Here is a 16,337-nt window from a genome sequence, read left to right on the forward strand (position 1 = left end):
TCCAAGGAGAGCCTATTGGCATCTTCCCTTAACCAGTTAAGAAGGCTCTTAATTCTCTAGTTACAAGGCTGTAAGAAGGGAAGGAGTGGGTGGTCTGGCATCATGCTTGCAGCCTCACGGAGCAGCTGGAAGCATGAAGGCAGCAGGCGGAAAAGGACAGAGACAGAGAGATTTGACAGCTTTAGAATCTCTGGATCCTTAAGGCCATTCCTTCCCCGTCATTTCTGTAGTTTCAGTATATAACCCAGTACTTTCTCTCTTTGCCTAATCCAGTTCAAGTTGAGTATGTCACTTGCAACTCGAAGAGTCATGACTTCATACATCCAAAATGCCAGGAGACATTCTAGAAGGTAGATAGGATCAACAACAAATCTTTTTTTTTTTTTGTCTAGTGCTAGCCATGTTCACGTTCTCTTACGCACACATACATACCCTACACACACCATTATGGGCTTGTGTCCCCCCCAAAAGTTACGCTGAAGTCCTATCTCCCTGCGCTTCAGAATGTGAGCTTATTTGTAAGTAGGGCCTTTAACAGAGGAAATCAAGTTAAAATGAGGTCATTAGGTTAGGCCCTAATCCAATATGACTTGTGGTTCCCTTATAAAAAGGGGAAATCTGGACGTGCACAGAGGGAAGACACATGTGAAGAGAGGCAGAGGTCGGGGTGACGCTTCTGCAAACCGAGGAACGCCCAAGATTGACGGCAAACCACCAGAAGCTAGGAGAGAGGCTTGGAACAGAGTATCCCTCACAGCCCACAGAAGAAGCCTTGCAGACACCTTGATCTCAGACTTCTAGGCCTCCAGAACTATGAAATAAGAAACGTCTGTTGTTAAAGTCGCCCAGTGCATGGCTCTTTGCTATGGCAGCCCTAAGAAACTAATGACTTTGCCAGAGTTATCTCTTTCAGGAAGAAAAGCAATTAGTATTTTTCTTTGTCTCTGTAAGCTCTCTGGAAAGGCCTTGAGGAGTTCCATTTCTCCTTTCATATTATATATTTATATACATGAGTGGGAAAGCGAATAAAGAAGAAGCTTAAAGCAATGTAGGATACAGTTTTTATTTCATACATGTGTGCACGTGTGTGTGTGTTTGGGACATGAAGGAGGAGGTTATCATAATGACAACAGCAATTACGATTTATTGTCCACTTTATGTCAGGTACAGTTCTTGTTCATTTTAAAGATATTATCTCAATTACTTCTAGAAGAAAGTGTAGTGTCTCTTGATGTGAAGCCAGTTCAGACCTGAGTTTGAATCCCACTTCCGCTGCTTATCAGGTATTAGGCCTTGGTCATGTAACTCAACGTCCATGAGCCTTTTTTTCTCAATGGAATAATAATTTCTACTTTGTGGAATTTCCATAAGATTAATGCAATTATATATATATATATATATATATATATATATATATATATAAATTGATTAGCTTCTAGTAAGTCCCCTAATAAATGGTAAATGTTACTCTTCATCTTCAGAATCACCCTATATGACGGGCATTTATAATTCCAATTTTATAGATGAGGAAACTAAGTCCCACATGCTAATAAGTGACAAAAACTAAATTGGACCCAGATCTGTCTGGTGGCTTCAAAGCCAACATCTTTTCTACTATACCCTCTTTGAAAAGAAAATGACCCCGAAAGCAACAATTCATCAATCCAGCACAGTTACATTTTAAGTGAATTTGAATTACGTGTATTTGAAATTGTGATACAAGACATTCACAAGGTCTCATTTTGTGCTCAAAATGAGAGAGATATCACACAAATCCCCAGAATTAAAAATCAAGAATTGCTCAATTTCAAAGCTGTTCAGACAAGTGAATTACAAACTGACACTTTGGTTCTAAAACCGAAATTCTCTCTTCCTTTCATCAGTATCTTGTGAACTATGCTGCTATTCACATGGCTCAGAACTTCATCAAGTAATTTTGGTGACAACTGTGCAGTTATTATATGTTTTAAAATATCCTGTGACCATGTCACCAGAGCATTTATAGTGTGGTGATGCAGAAAGGCACCGAAAGCAATGCATTTATTCCAGACTTTAGATGTCATAAAAAGTCTTTGAAGAAGACCTAACAGCCATTATGATATGATATGCTTGCAATTTAGCAGACTCACTTCTGCAAAATATCAGAGATCATCTAAAGAAATGAAAAGCACCATTTAAAGGAAGTTACAGGTCAATGGGTATCAATTTATGTGCTCTGGGAACATACTCCTCCATACTTTAAAGTTATTAATGTGGGAAATTTTGCTTTGAATTACATGGGTTTTGAATAACACAGAGTCTTCAGGAATGCATCCATTGTATAAAATGAACCCACACAAAAGATATCGTCCTCTACTCCCAGGAACTCAAGTATCCCAATGTACTTGGTAGCTGTGTTTCTTATTATGATTTATAAGTTGAAATTTGACTTCCACATCAGCCTCTAATGAGTTTGATTATTATAAGTCACCTCTGGAAATACTGAGGAAAATCGATTTCCTGCTTTATAAAAGGGCCTGGTATTTAAGGCAACAGCCCAGTCCCTGATATGCAATAGCATCCAGTGCACCTAGGTGGATGCCAGTCTCATCTCTCAATTTCTACCCCAACTTGGACAGAGAGCCAGGGCCTTCTGTGACGCAGGTGGAAGCTGTACCATGGCATGCAGTATGCCGCGTATAATACAGGCTTCCATTTATTAATTTTTTTGTGTGTGTCAGGCTCAATCCTAAGTACTTTACATATGTTATTTTATTGACCCAACAATCCATGGATATAGACAAAGGAGAAAACTCAGGCATGGAAATGTTGAAGAACTTGTCCAGCTTATTAATTAGGATGTGGCAGAGACGGTTGTTTCAATGTCTACATTTTAGTTTTAAGTACTTCCCTATATACAGTGTGATATATGTATTGCTCTGGTTAAGCAACACTTCAGGGGGTCTATTCTGATAAATAATTGGCAGTCCAAGGGTGGGCAGCAGCATTCTCATGAGGAAGCCTGTGCTCCTGGTTACCATACCTGCTTCTGTTTTATGTATCTCAATCAGCATCTAATGCGTTGCCAATCAGCATAGCAGGTGTCAGAAACGGCTTTTCCTTTGTGATCACAGTGGCTTATTAACAAGCACGATGGATTTTAGAAATGGGCTCTGATTGGAGCAATTAAAGGTATTTAAAACATGTGGCTCAGCCAAAATATTTTAGACATACTCCCCACAATTGCATAAACGAAATACATGGACCCTTGACATCTGTAACTTTCACGCTTAAGAGTTCACTCTAACTTGTTCCATCGGACAGCCATGGATTCAGAGGATCCTGGCTCACTCCCCATTCACTGCCAGCTCTCAAGGGAAGAGACCCCTGTGTCTGGATATTTGGTGAGTCTGCTTTCAATGTCCTTATCGTGTGAGGTGGTGGATAAAGCACCTATGAAGGGACAGAAAGTCGCAGCTTCCTTCAGGCTAAAAAACAGTTTACAGAAATGGTTCTGCACTTGTCAATAAATGTTTGCTTAATAACTATCTGTCTACGGGGCAGAATTATAACCTGGTCAGCGAGGTTGTGAGGAAGGAAGCCTCTCGTCCTCACTTCAAACCTGCTGTGACTGTAACAGAAACCAAGGGTCGTGCCTGATCAAATTTACTCAGGTCGGTTTCATCACTGGTACTGAACTCAGAACTGTGTGTCTCAGGCTTCCCTGGTGGCGCAGCGGTTGAGAGTCCGCCTGCCGATGCAGGGGACGCGGGTTCGTGCCCCGGTCCGGGAAGATTCCACATGCCGCAGAGCGGCTGGGCCCGTGAGCCATGGCTGCTGAGCCTGCACGTCCGGAGCCTGTGCTCCGCAACGGGAGAGGCCACAACAGTGAGAGGCCCGCGTACCACAAAAAAAAAAAAAAAAAAAAAAAAAGAACTGTGTGTCTCCAGGAGCAGCTTTTAACCACGAGGCTAGAATAAGACCATGACAGTTCAAAACATCATGGCTTCAACCTTGGAAACAACAAGGAGGTAAAACAAAAGAGAATAACCCAAGAATCTGAGAAAACATCATGTGTAGCTGACTTCAAATAGGGCCATACCCCAAGACGTCGGTCTCTCCCAGGAATGTCTAGCATGATTGAAGGGAGGAAAAACCGGTCGGCTCTCCTGCCTTCCTACAAGCCCCTACTGCCCTGGCCTCTTCGGGTCAATATGTCAGAGATGGCCATCATCTTTGACTTGGGAACAAATGGAACTGGGCTAACCCCAACTGAGATGTTATCAACAGGAAGTTGGACGAGGTGCTTGCCATTAAACATCGGGTACTTCTTGAGAAGTACTGACATATTTTGAAAACCAGAACACATACTCTCTCCAGGAAGCCTTTGCACTTATCGGAAGGGAGGGGAACTTGTTCCCTATTGAGAGTATTATTTACCAGCTGCCGTGGCCTCTATCCCTGTCCTCAGCTTCCTCATTACCCAGGTCTGGGTTCAGTCTCGGTACTTCCCGGCTTACCCTCTCCTCCTCCCCAACCCCAATGAATTGAGCCTTGGCTAGATTCTGAATAAAATTTCTTCACCTCTGGTTTACTTAGTGGCTTACAGAGAAAACAACCAAGTTATCCAAAACTCTGCTGACAGTAGAGCACCTAAAATAGTCACCTTGACACAAATGTTGCCTTTCTTCTGCTGAGGTGATGAATTATATTGATTTTTGAAAGAGAAATCAACCTGGAATTTCCAGAATAAACCCTTTTAACAAATCAACTTGGTCACAATGTTTTTATATTTTTTATGCATACATGGCTGGATTCAGCTTACTGATATTTTATTTTGGATATTTTCATCTATGTGTGGGACTGACCTATAATCTTCCTTACTTTTAAACTCCTTGTCATATTTGGGTGCCAAGGATATGCTGCCCCTTTAAAACAACTTGGGAATTGTTCCCTCTTTTTCTATTGCCTGGAAGAGTCTGTGTAAAATTGATCTTGTTTCTTATTTTAAGGCTTGGTCAAATTCTCTGGTGAAGACATTTCAGCCTGAAGTTTTCTTTGTGGGAATGATTAACTTAAAGAGTCAATTTTTAAAAATATTTATATTCAGGGAATTCCCTGGTGGTCCAGTGGTTAGGACTCTGTGCTACCACTGCCAGGGGCATGGGTTCGATCCCTGGTCAGGGAACTAGGATCTCTCAAGCTGCATGGCATGGCCAAAAAAAAAAAAATTATATTCAGATTTATATTAGATATTTTTTATATTAGTATTTATATTAGATATTAGTTTTAGATATTTAGATTAGATAGATTAGATATTTATATTAGATATTAGTATTTATATTAGATATTAGTTTTAGATATTTAGATTAGATAGATATTTATATTAGATATTAGTATTTATATTAGATATTTTTTATATTAATATTTTTATATTAAATATTTTTCTAAGAATTTGTCCAATTCATCTACAATTTTTAAGTTTATTACTGTTTATAATATGATCTATTTAGTATCTAAGGTGAGGTCTCCTTTTTCATTTCTAATATTGGTAATTTAGGCCTTCTCTATTTTGTTTATGATCAGTCTCACCAGAGTTTTTACCTTGAACTTTACCAAATTTCTCTATTGTACATTGTTTCCTAGTTCATTCTGATTTTATCTTTGCAATTTCCTTCCTTATGCTTTCTTTGAGTATGATTTGCTGTTCTTTTCCTAATTCCTTGAGACAGTTTATAGATTCTCAGGTTTTCTTTTTTTTCTGATATAAACATTTAACATAAATAGCACACCTATGGAAATATAAAATCCTACAGGAAGAACCAAATTTAGCACCCTAAGGAAATTTTAAAACTCAGACTGAGTCCAACAGGAATTAATGCAGCTCAGTTTATATTTTACCATTACACTGTTTGAATTCTAATACTCAAAAATCCTGTTAAATGAGGCAAATTGAAAACATAATTTACAGTTTTACCCCTATCTCCATCAGTCCCACCAAAATGGCAGTGGCTAAATGGCTAAAAAAAAAGATATAAACCAACAAGGACCAAGGGAAAAGAAAGAAAAGAAACATTTTGGAAGCTGAAAGCATATGGACAAGTGATTACTGACATAGCTGCTGATCAAAAGAAGCTGAAACCAATGCTGACAGTGGGGCAGCCTGGAAGCAGGCTGATGTGAGTCACAGAACCTTGGAAAGAGTCAGGAGTTGGTGGCTCTAGGGTGAAAGTGAGGCTGAGAACAGAAGACTGGTTACAAGTCTGTACAAGAAGCACATAGACACCCTCCCACTCCCACAAGATCTGTCTACCCTCCACCCTCAATCTCAGAAGTCCATAGGCTGACTCTCTAAAGAAAGCAGCCGGAGAGACTTTAAGATTCAGGGGGCAGGGCACCATACAGAAAATTGGGGATCAAGTGGAGTTCTGCTCCCTAAAGTGTGGACCCCCATCCCCTTTCCTTCACTCCAGTCTCAGAATGCTGGTAACCAAATCAGAGACTGAAAGTTTCCTCTCGGGGAAACTGATTAGACAGAGAGAAAAGACTCAAAGCACTAACAAATGGGAGCCTCCCAGTGAAACAGCCTAGGAAGGTCACCCTGCATGAAATTCCCATTGGCAAGCTTCCTATAACCCACAATAGCACATGTGTGCACACACACACACACACCACAGCTTCCAACCGGTTTCTTAATCCCTCACTCTTAAACAGGAGAAGGAAGCTGAGGATGACTGAACAGCTGAGACAACTTTCTAATAGGAAAACTGAGATCAAAACAAAAGTTTTTTTTCAAAAAGCTCAGTAGAAAGAAAAATAATACAAGGATCAGAAGAAGACTTTAAAAAGCTGTAATTAATATGCTCAGAGGGGGAAAAAAAAGAGAGAAGGAAATTAAGAGGTTATATAAGAGGTCATTGAAAGATCAAAAATCGAGCACTTGGAAATTAAACTTATGACAGAATATATGCAAAATACAACAGAAAGTTTGGAAGATAAAGTTTGGAAAATATCCCAGAAAGCAGAAGAAATATAACAAATGGAAAATAGAAGAGAAAAAAAAATTGAAGGCCAGAAGAAGAATATAATAGGCAAATAAAATAGGAGTTCCAGAAAGAGAGAATAGAGAAAATGGAGAGATTGAAATTATTCAGAAAATAATTCAAGAGGACCTTCAAGATGGTGGAGGAGTAAGACGTGGAGATCATCCTCCTCCCCACAAATACATCAAAAATAATCTACATGTGGAACAACTCCTACAGAACACCTACTGAACGCTGGCAGAAGACCTCAGACTTCCCAAAAGGCAAGAAACTCCCCACGTACCTGGGTAGGGCAAAAGAAAAAAGAAAAAAACAGAGACAAAAGAATAGAGACTGGGACCTGCACCTCTGGAAGGGAGCTGTGAAGGAGGAAATATTTCCACACACTAAGAAGCCCCTTCACTGGAGGAGACGGGAGGTGGCCAGGGGGAAGCTTCAGAGCCACGGAGGAGAGCACAGCAATAGGGGTGCAGAGGGCAAAGCGGAGAGATTCCCGCACAGAGGATCGGTGCCGACCGGCACTCACCAGCCCGAGAGACTTATCTGCTCAACCGTCGGGGTGGGCGGGGGCAGGGAGCTGAGGCTCCAGTTTCCGAGGTCAGATCCCAGGGAGAGGACAGGGGTTGGCTGTGTGAACACAGCCTGAAGAGGGCTAGTACACCACAGCTAGCCAGGAGGGAGTCCGGAAAAAACTCTGTACCTGCCTGAGAGGCAAGAGACCATTTTTGGGGGGTGCATGAAGAGCGGAGATTCAGAGCAGTGCCTAAACAAGCTCCAGAGACAGGCAGCATGGACACCAGAGACAGGCATGAAATGCTAAGGCTGCTGATGCAGCACCAAGAAGCCTGTGTGCGAGCACAGGTCTCTCTCCACACCTCCCCTCCCGGGAGCCTGTGCAGCCCGCCACTGCCAGTGTCCCGGGATCCAGGGACAACTTCCCCGGGAGAATGCACGGCGCGCCTCAGGCTGGTGCAACATCACACTGGCCTCTGCCACTGCAGGTTCTCCCTGCATTCTGTACCCCTCCATCGCCCCAGCCTGAGTGAGCCAGAGCCCCCTAGTCAGCAGCTCCTTTAACCCCGTCCTGTGTGGGCAAAGAACAGACACCAGAGGGCGACCTACATGCAGAGGCGGGGCCAAACCCAAAGCTGAACCCCAGGAGCTGTGTGGTGAACAAAGAAGAGAAATTTCTCTGTGCAGCCTCAGGAGCAGCAGATTAAATCCCCACAATCAACTTGATGTACCCTGCACCTGTGGAATACCTGAATAGACAACGAATCATCCCAAAATTGAGGCAGTGGATTTGGGAGCAACTGTAGAATTGGGGTTTGCTGTCTGTCACAGACTAGTTTCTGATTTTTATGTTTATCTTAGTATAGTTTTTAGCACTTGTTATCATTGGTGGATTTGTTTATTGGTATCGTTGCTCTCTTCTCTATTTCACTACTTTTTTATTTTATAATTATTATTATTTTTAATAACTTTATTTATTTATTTCTCTCTTTTTTTCCCTCCCTTTTCTTCTGAGCCATGAGGCTGACAGGATCTTGGTGCTCCAGCCGAGTGTCAGGCCTGAGCCTCTGAGGTGGGAGAGCTGAGTTCAGGACATGGGACCACCAGAGACCTCCAGGCCCCACATAATATCAATCAGAGAGAGTGCTCCCAAAGATCTCCATCTCAACACTAAGACCCAGCTCCAGTCAACGACCAGCAAGCTCCAGTGCTGGACACCCCATGCCAAACAACTAGCAAGACAGGAACACAACCTCACCCATTAGCAGAGAGGCTGCCTAAAATCAAAGTTCACAGACACCCCAAAACACACCACTGGACATGGTCCTGCCCACCAGAAAGACAAGATCCAGCCTCATCCACCAGAACACAGGCACCAGTCCCCTCCACCAGGAAGCCTACGCAACCCACTGAACCAACCTCACCCACTGGGGGCAGGCAGACACCAAAGACAACGGGAACTACGAACCAGCAGCCTGTGAAATGGAGACCCCAAATACAGTAAGTTAAGCAAAATGAGAAGACAGAGAAATACGCAGCAGATGAAGGAGTAAAGTAAAAACCCACCAGACCAAACAAATGAAGAGGAAATAAGCAGTCCACCTGAAAAAGAATTCAGAGTAATGATAGTCAAGATGATCCAAAATCTTGGAAATAGAATAGAGAAAATACAAGAAACGTTTAACAAGGAGCTAGAAGAACTAAAGAACAAACAATGATGAACAACACAATACATGAAATTAAAAATTCTCCAGAAGGAATCAATAGCAGAATAACTGAGTCAGAAGAACGGATAAGTGACCTGGAAGATAAAATAGTGGAAATAACTACTGCAGAGCAGAATAAAGAAAAAAGAATGAAAGGAATTGAGGACAGTCTCAGAGACCGCTGGGACAAGATTAAATGCACCAGCATTCGAATTATAGGGGTCCCAGAAGAAGAAGAGAAAAAGAAAGGGACTGAGAAAATATTTGAAGAGATTACAGTTGAAAACTTCCCTAATATGGGAAAGGAAGTAGTTAGTCAAGTCCAGGAAGCGCAGAGAGTCCCATACAGGATAAATCCAAGGAGAAACATGCCAAGACACATATTAATCAAACTATCAAAAATTAAATACAGGGCTTCCCTGGTGGCGCAGTGGTTGAGAGTCTGCCTGCCGGTGCGGGGGACGCGGGTTTGTGCCCCGGTCCGGGAGGATCTCACATGCTGCGGAGTGGCTGGGCCCGTGGGCCATGGCCACTGGGCCTGTGCGTCCGGAGTCTGTGCTCCGTGATGGGAGAGGCCACAGCAGTGAGAGGCCCACGTACAGCAAAAAAAAAAAGAAAATAAATACAAAAAAAAATATTAAAAGCAGCAAGGGAAAAACAACAAATAACATACAAAGGAATCCCCATAAGGTTAACATCTGATCTTTCAGCATAAACTCAGCAAGCCAGAAGGGAGTGGCAGGACATATTTAAAGTGATGAAAGGGAAAAACCTACAGCCAAGATTACTCTACCCAGCAAGGATCTCATTCAGATTTGACAAAGAAATTAAAACCTTTGCAGACAAGCAAAACTAAGAGAATTCAGCACCACCAAGCCAGATTTACAACAAATGCTAAATGAACTTCTCTAGGCAGGAAACACAAGAGAAGGAAAAGACCTACAATAACAAACCCAAAACAATTAGGAAAATGGTAATAGGAACATATATATTGACAATTACCTTAAATGTAAATGGATTAAATGCTCCAACCAAAAGACATAGACTGGCTGAATCAATGCAAAAACAAGACCCGTATATATGCTGTCTACTAGAGACCCACTCCAGACCTAGGGACACATACAGATTGAAAGTGAGGGGATGGAAAAAGATATTGCATGCAAATGGAAATCAAAAGAAAGCTGGAGTAGCAATTCTCATATCAGACAAAATAGACTTTAAAATAAAGACTATTACAGAGACGAAGAAAGACACTACATAATGATAAAGGGATCGATCCAAGAAGAAGATATAACAATTGTAAACATTTATGCACCCAACATAGGAGCACCTCAATACATAAGACAAATACTAACAGCCATAAAAGGGGAAATCAAGAGTAACACAATAACAGTAGGGAAAGTTAACACCCCACTTTCACCAATGGACAGATCATCCAAAATGAAAATAAATAAGGAAACACAAGCTTTAAACGACACATTAAACAAGATGGTCTTAATTGATATTTATAGGACATTCCATCCAAAAACAACAGAATACACTTTCTTCTCAAGTGCTCATGGAACATTCTTCAGGATAGATCATACCTTGAGTCACAAATCAAGCCTTGGTAAATTTAAGAAAATTGAAATTGTATCAAGTAACTTTTCCGACCACAACACTATGAGACTAGATATCAATTACAGGGAAAAAAACTGTAAAATACACAAACACATGGAGGCTAAACAATACGTTACTAAATAACCCAGAGATCACTGAAGAAATCAAAAAGAAATCAAAAATTAACTAGAAACAAATGACAATGAAAACACTACGACCCAAAACGTATGGGATGCAGCAAAAGCAGTTCTAAGAAAGAAGTTTATAGCAATACAATCCTACCTCAAGAAACAAGAAACATCTCAAATAAACGACCTAACCTTACACCTAAAGCAATTAGAGAAAGAAGAACAAAAACCCCCCAAAGTTAGCAGAAGGAAAGAAATCATAAATATCAGATCAGAAATAAATGAAAAAGAAATGAAGGAAATGATAGCAAAGATCAATAAAACTAAAACCTGATTCTTCAAGAAGATACAAAAAATTGATAAACCACTAGCCAGACTCATCAAGAAAAAAAGGGGGAAGACTCAAATCAACAGACTTAGAAATGAAAAAGGAGAAGTAACAACTGACACTGCAGAAATACAATGGATCGTGAGAGATTACTACAAGCAACTATATACCAGTAAAATGGACAACCTGGAATAAATGGACAAATTCTTAGAAAAGCACAACCGTTTGAGATGGAACCAGGAAGAAATAGAAAATATAAACAGAACAATCACAAGCACTGAAATTGAAACTGTGATTAAAAATCTTCCAACAAACAAAAGCCCAGAACCAGATGGCTTCACAGGTGAATTCTATCAAGCATTTAGAGAAGACCTAACACTTATCCTTCTCAAACTCTTCCAATATATAGCAGAGGAACACTCCCAAACTCATTCTACGAGGCCACTAGCACCCTGATATGAAAACCAGACAAAGATGTCACAAAAAAAGAAAACTACAGGCCAATATCACTGATGAACATAGATGCAAAAATCCTCAACAAAATACTAGCAAACAGAATCCAACAGCACATTAAAAGGATCATACACTATGATCAAGTGGGGTTTATCCCAGGAATGCAAGGATTCTTCAGTATACACAAATCAATCAATGTGATACACCATATTAACAAACTGGAGGATAAAAACCATATGATAATATCAATAGATGTAGAAAAAGCAGAAAAGGAATCAGGCTCCCTGACTTCAGACTACACTACAAAGCTACAGTCATCAAGACAGTATGGTACTGGCACAGAAACAGAAATACGGATCAATGGAACAGGATAGAAAGCCCAGAGATAAAATCACACACATATGGTCACCTTATCTTTGATAAAGAAGGCAAGAATGTACAACAGAGAAAAGACAGCCTCTTGAATAAGTGGTGCTGGGAAAACTGAACAGCTACATGTAAAAGAATGAAGTTAGAACACTCCCTAACACCATACACAAAATAAACCCAAAATGGATTTGAGACCTAAATGTAAGGCCAGACACTATAAAACTCTTAGAGGAAAACACAGGCAGAATACTCTATGACATAAATCACAGCAAGATCCTTTTTGACCCACCTCTTAGAGAAATGGAAATAAAAACAAAAATAAACAAATGGGACCTAATGAAACTGAAAAGCTTTTGCACAGCAAAAGAAACCATAAACAAGATGAAAATACAACCCTCAGAACGGGAGAAAATATTTGCAAACAAAGCAACTGACAAAGGATTAATCTCCAAAATATACAAGCAGCTCATGCAGCTCAATATCAAAAAAACAAACAACCCAATCCAAAAATGGGCAGAAGACCTAAATAGACATTTCTCCAAAGAAGATATACAGAATGCCAACAAACACATGAAAGGATTATCAACATCACTAATCATTTGAGAAATGCAAATCAAAACTACAATGAGGTATCACCTCACACCAGTCAGAATGGCCATCATCAAAAGATCTACAAACAATAAATGCTAGAGAGGGTGTGGAGAAAAGGGAAGCCTCTTGCACTGTTGGTGGGAATGTAAATTGATACAGCCACTATGGAGAACAATATGGAGATTCCTTTAAAAACTAAAAATAGAACTACCATATGACCCATCAATCCCACTGCTGGGCATATACCCTAAGACAACCATAATTCAAAAAGAGTCATGTACCAAAATGTTCATTGCAGCTCTATTTACAATAGCCAGGACATGGAAGCAACCTAAGTGTCCATCGACAGATGAATGGATAAAGATGTGGCACATATATACAATGGAATATTACTCAGCCATAAAAAGAAACGAAATTGAGTTATTTGTAGTGAGGTGGATGGACCTAGAGTCTGTCATACAGAGTGAATTAAGTCAGCAAGAGAAAAACAAATACCATATGCTAACATATATATATGGAATCTAAAAAAAAAAATGGTTCTGATGAACCTAGAGGCAGGACAGGAATAAAGACACAGATGTAGAGAATGGACTTGAGGACATGGGGAGGGGGAAGGGTAAGCTGGGACAAAGTGAGAGAGTGGCATGGACATATATACACTACCAAATGTAAAATAGATAGCTAGTGGGAAGCAGCTGCATAGCACAGAGAGATCAGCTCGGTGCTTTGTGACCACCTAGAGGGGTGGGATAGGGAGAGTGGGAGGGAGACACAAGAGGAAGGGGATATGGGAATATATACATACATATAGCTGATTCACTTTGTTATACAGCAGAAACTAACACAACATTGTAAAGCATTTATACTCCAATAAAGATGTTAAAAAAATTATGATAGACAAACATCAGTCAGGTGGCAGGAGAGGAAACTGTGTGTGTGTGTGTGTGTGTGTGTGTGTGTGTGCGTGTGTGTGTGTAGGGTTTATTGTAATAGAGCTAAGGCTGGTGTTTTTGTAGTAGGAAGACAATAGATCACAACTGAATCTGAAAAGTTCATATAACAACATTGCCAGGCACTGTTAAAAGTGCTTTTTATGAATTAATTCTTTTTAATGCTCGTGCCAACATTATGAGATTTTTCAACTCATTTTACGGATGACAATGTGAAAAACAGCAGTGTAAGCATATAATTTAGAAATAAGGAGACAAACTCCAGAAGAAAAAGCTTTAAGAGAAAGAAATCATCGCCTCTGTGGAGAGGAAATCGGGGATGGAACAGGGCGAGTAGGGTTTTCAATAGAAGCCTTATAAAACCATCTGACCTGGTAAACTTTGTACACATGGAACTTTGATAAAACTAAAAACCAATTAATAAGTGCATGTTCATAAGAAATTATTTTTTAGTAACAAAAAGCATCTACCTGTTGTAATCATTTCTCTGTGAAAAACTCACAGAAAGCAGCTCTTGGACTTTGCTCCTGGCAGCCTAGATTTCTGGTGATGCATTTCCCTGTCCTGCAGGTCCCCAGCCCAAGAAAAATGCCATCTATTGGAGGTTGGGAAGTTCTATGGCATAGACTGACAACCACTCTTCTTCCAAGATGTTTAGCAAGTGTGTACACATATCCACATGGCTATAAGTCAGCTTAAACCAAAGTCACGAATAATCATTATTACAGATGTTTTTAAAACTGTGAAAGCCCTGTGCAGTCACCTTCCATCAAAATCATCACTCTGGGAACTACGTGGTTATTACCTGCTGTATTTTCTGAGGAGAGATCTATTAAACAAATAGACATAATGATAAAGCCCAATCATAACATCTAGTTTTAATTAAAACACAAAATTAAACATTACATTTATTTTGGTCGGTTGTAAGGATGATGGTCCCACTGGTTATTTTCATGGAAAACAGTTGCTAATTAATAAATGCCAGAGAGAGAGAGACCAAGAATAATGAATGCGGAATTCATTATTCAAACTGCCCTGGAGTCCTGGATTTAATCTAGTCCTAAGCCATTCATTTAGGGCTGTGCCTTTTAAGGCTGAAGTTTTTTCACTGTCACTCAAGGCAAAAACAGAAGCCTCCTTAAATTACGTTAGAAACAGATCAGCTCCCAGATAACATGCAGTCCACCAAAGATAGAAAGGAATGAAAGTATAAGTCCCGAAGTAAATTAACCCCTGATGCGTAAGGTCAGACTTTATCCTCAAGCTCCAATGCACTGAGACAAACCCTAAAAATTCTGCCAATGATTGCAGTTTGTTTATTTATGAGGAAGCTGGGGAGAGGGAAGGAGGAATCCCTAAGCTCTTAAATAAATACAAGCATATTTAAATGACTCCTTAATAAAATGGCCTTTGTTTTTCCGAGCAGTTTTAGGTTCACAGCAAAACTGAGTGGGAAGGAAAAGAAATTGAATGGAAAGTACAGAGATTTCCCATACACCCCCTGTCACCACACATGCACAGTCTCCTCCACCATCAGCACCAGGGTGGCACATTTGTCACAGTCGATGAACCAACATTAACACATCATTATCACCCAAAGCCTGTAGTTTACATTAGCATTCACTCTTAGTATTGTACGTTCTATGGGTTTGGACAAATGCACGATAACATGCATCCACCATTAGACTATCGTATAGAATAGTTCCAATGCCCTAAAAATCCCTGTCCTCTGCCTATTTGTGCCCTCCTCCCTAACCTCTAGCAACCACTGATTTTTTTTTTTACTGTTTCTGTAGTTTCATGTTTTTCAGAATGTCATATTAGGTGGAATCATACAATCTATAGACTTTTCAGATTGGCTTGTTTGACTTTGTAATATGCATTTGTTTCCTTCATGTCTTTTCATGGCTTGATAGGGCGCTGTTTTTCAGAAGAGTCTTTTCTATTAGTACAGTAGACACTAATAGATATTTATGCCTTAAAACTTTAGAGGAACACAATACACTTCCACCTATTTCCTGGAATAGTTCTTCTCTTTTCCACCTTCTAGGTGGATCCAGGGATCCGACAGAACCCATGTCCAACCATTTATTAATGTATTTAGTGTCTATCATTGACCACTGTTCCAATTACTATGGCTACATAACAAATATCCCCAATACTTAGTGGTGCAGTAGAAATGTTTATTATGCTCACAGAATCTATGGGTTAAGAATGTGGGTATGGCGCACCAGGGATACCTTGTCTCTGCCCTGCAGTGTCGGACACCTCAGCTGGAGGACTTGAAAGCTAGAGGCTGGAATCATATGAAGTCTTGTATCCTCATCTGTCGGGCAGTTGAAGCTGGCTGTCAGCTGGGGGCATCACTGGCTCTCCACATGGTTGTATCCTGACAAGCTGCTGGCTGGTTTCCAGGGAGAATATCCCAAGGGAGAGAGCATCAGGCAGAAGCCTTACTGCTTTTAATAATCTGGCCTTGGAAGTCAAGCATTCTGCAGCATTCTATTTACTGAGGCAGGAACAGAGTCCACCCTCCCCAACCTGGGTCTCAAGGGGAGGGGAAATAGACGTGAATCGTGATGGGAAGTGGAAAGTTTGTGGAAGAACATATGAAACTGGAAATATTGCGGTTGCTATTTTTGGAAAATATAATCACCTTGTGTGGCAGGGACTTTGCC

Source organism: Phocoena sinus, chromosome 5, assembly GCF_008692025.1.
Source record: "Phocoena sinus isolate mPhoSin1 chromosome 5, mPhoSin1.pri, whole genome shotgun sequence".
In the NCBI taxonomy this organism is placed as follows: Eukaryota; Metazoa; Chordata; class Mammalia; order Artiodactyla; family Phocoenidae; genus Phocoena; species Phocoena sinus.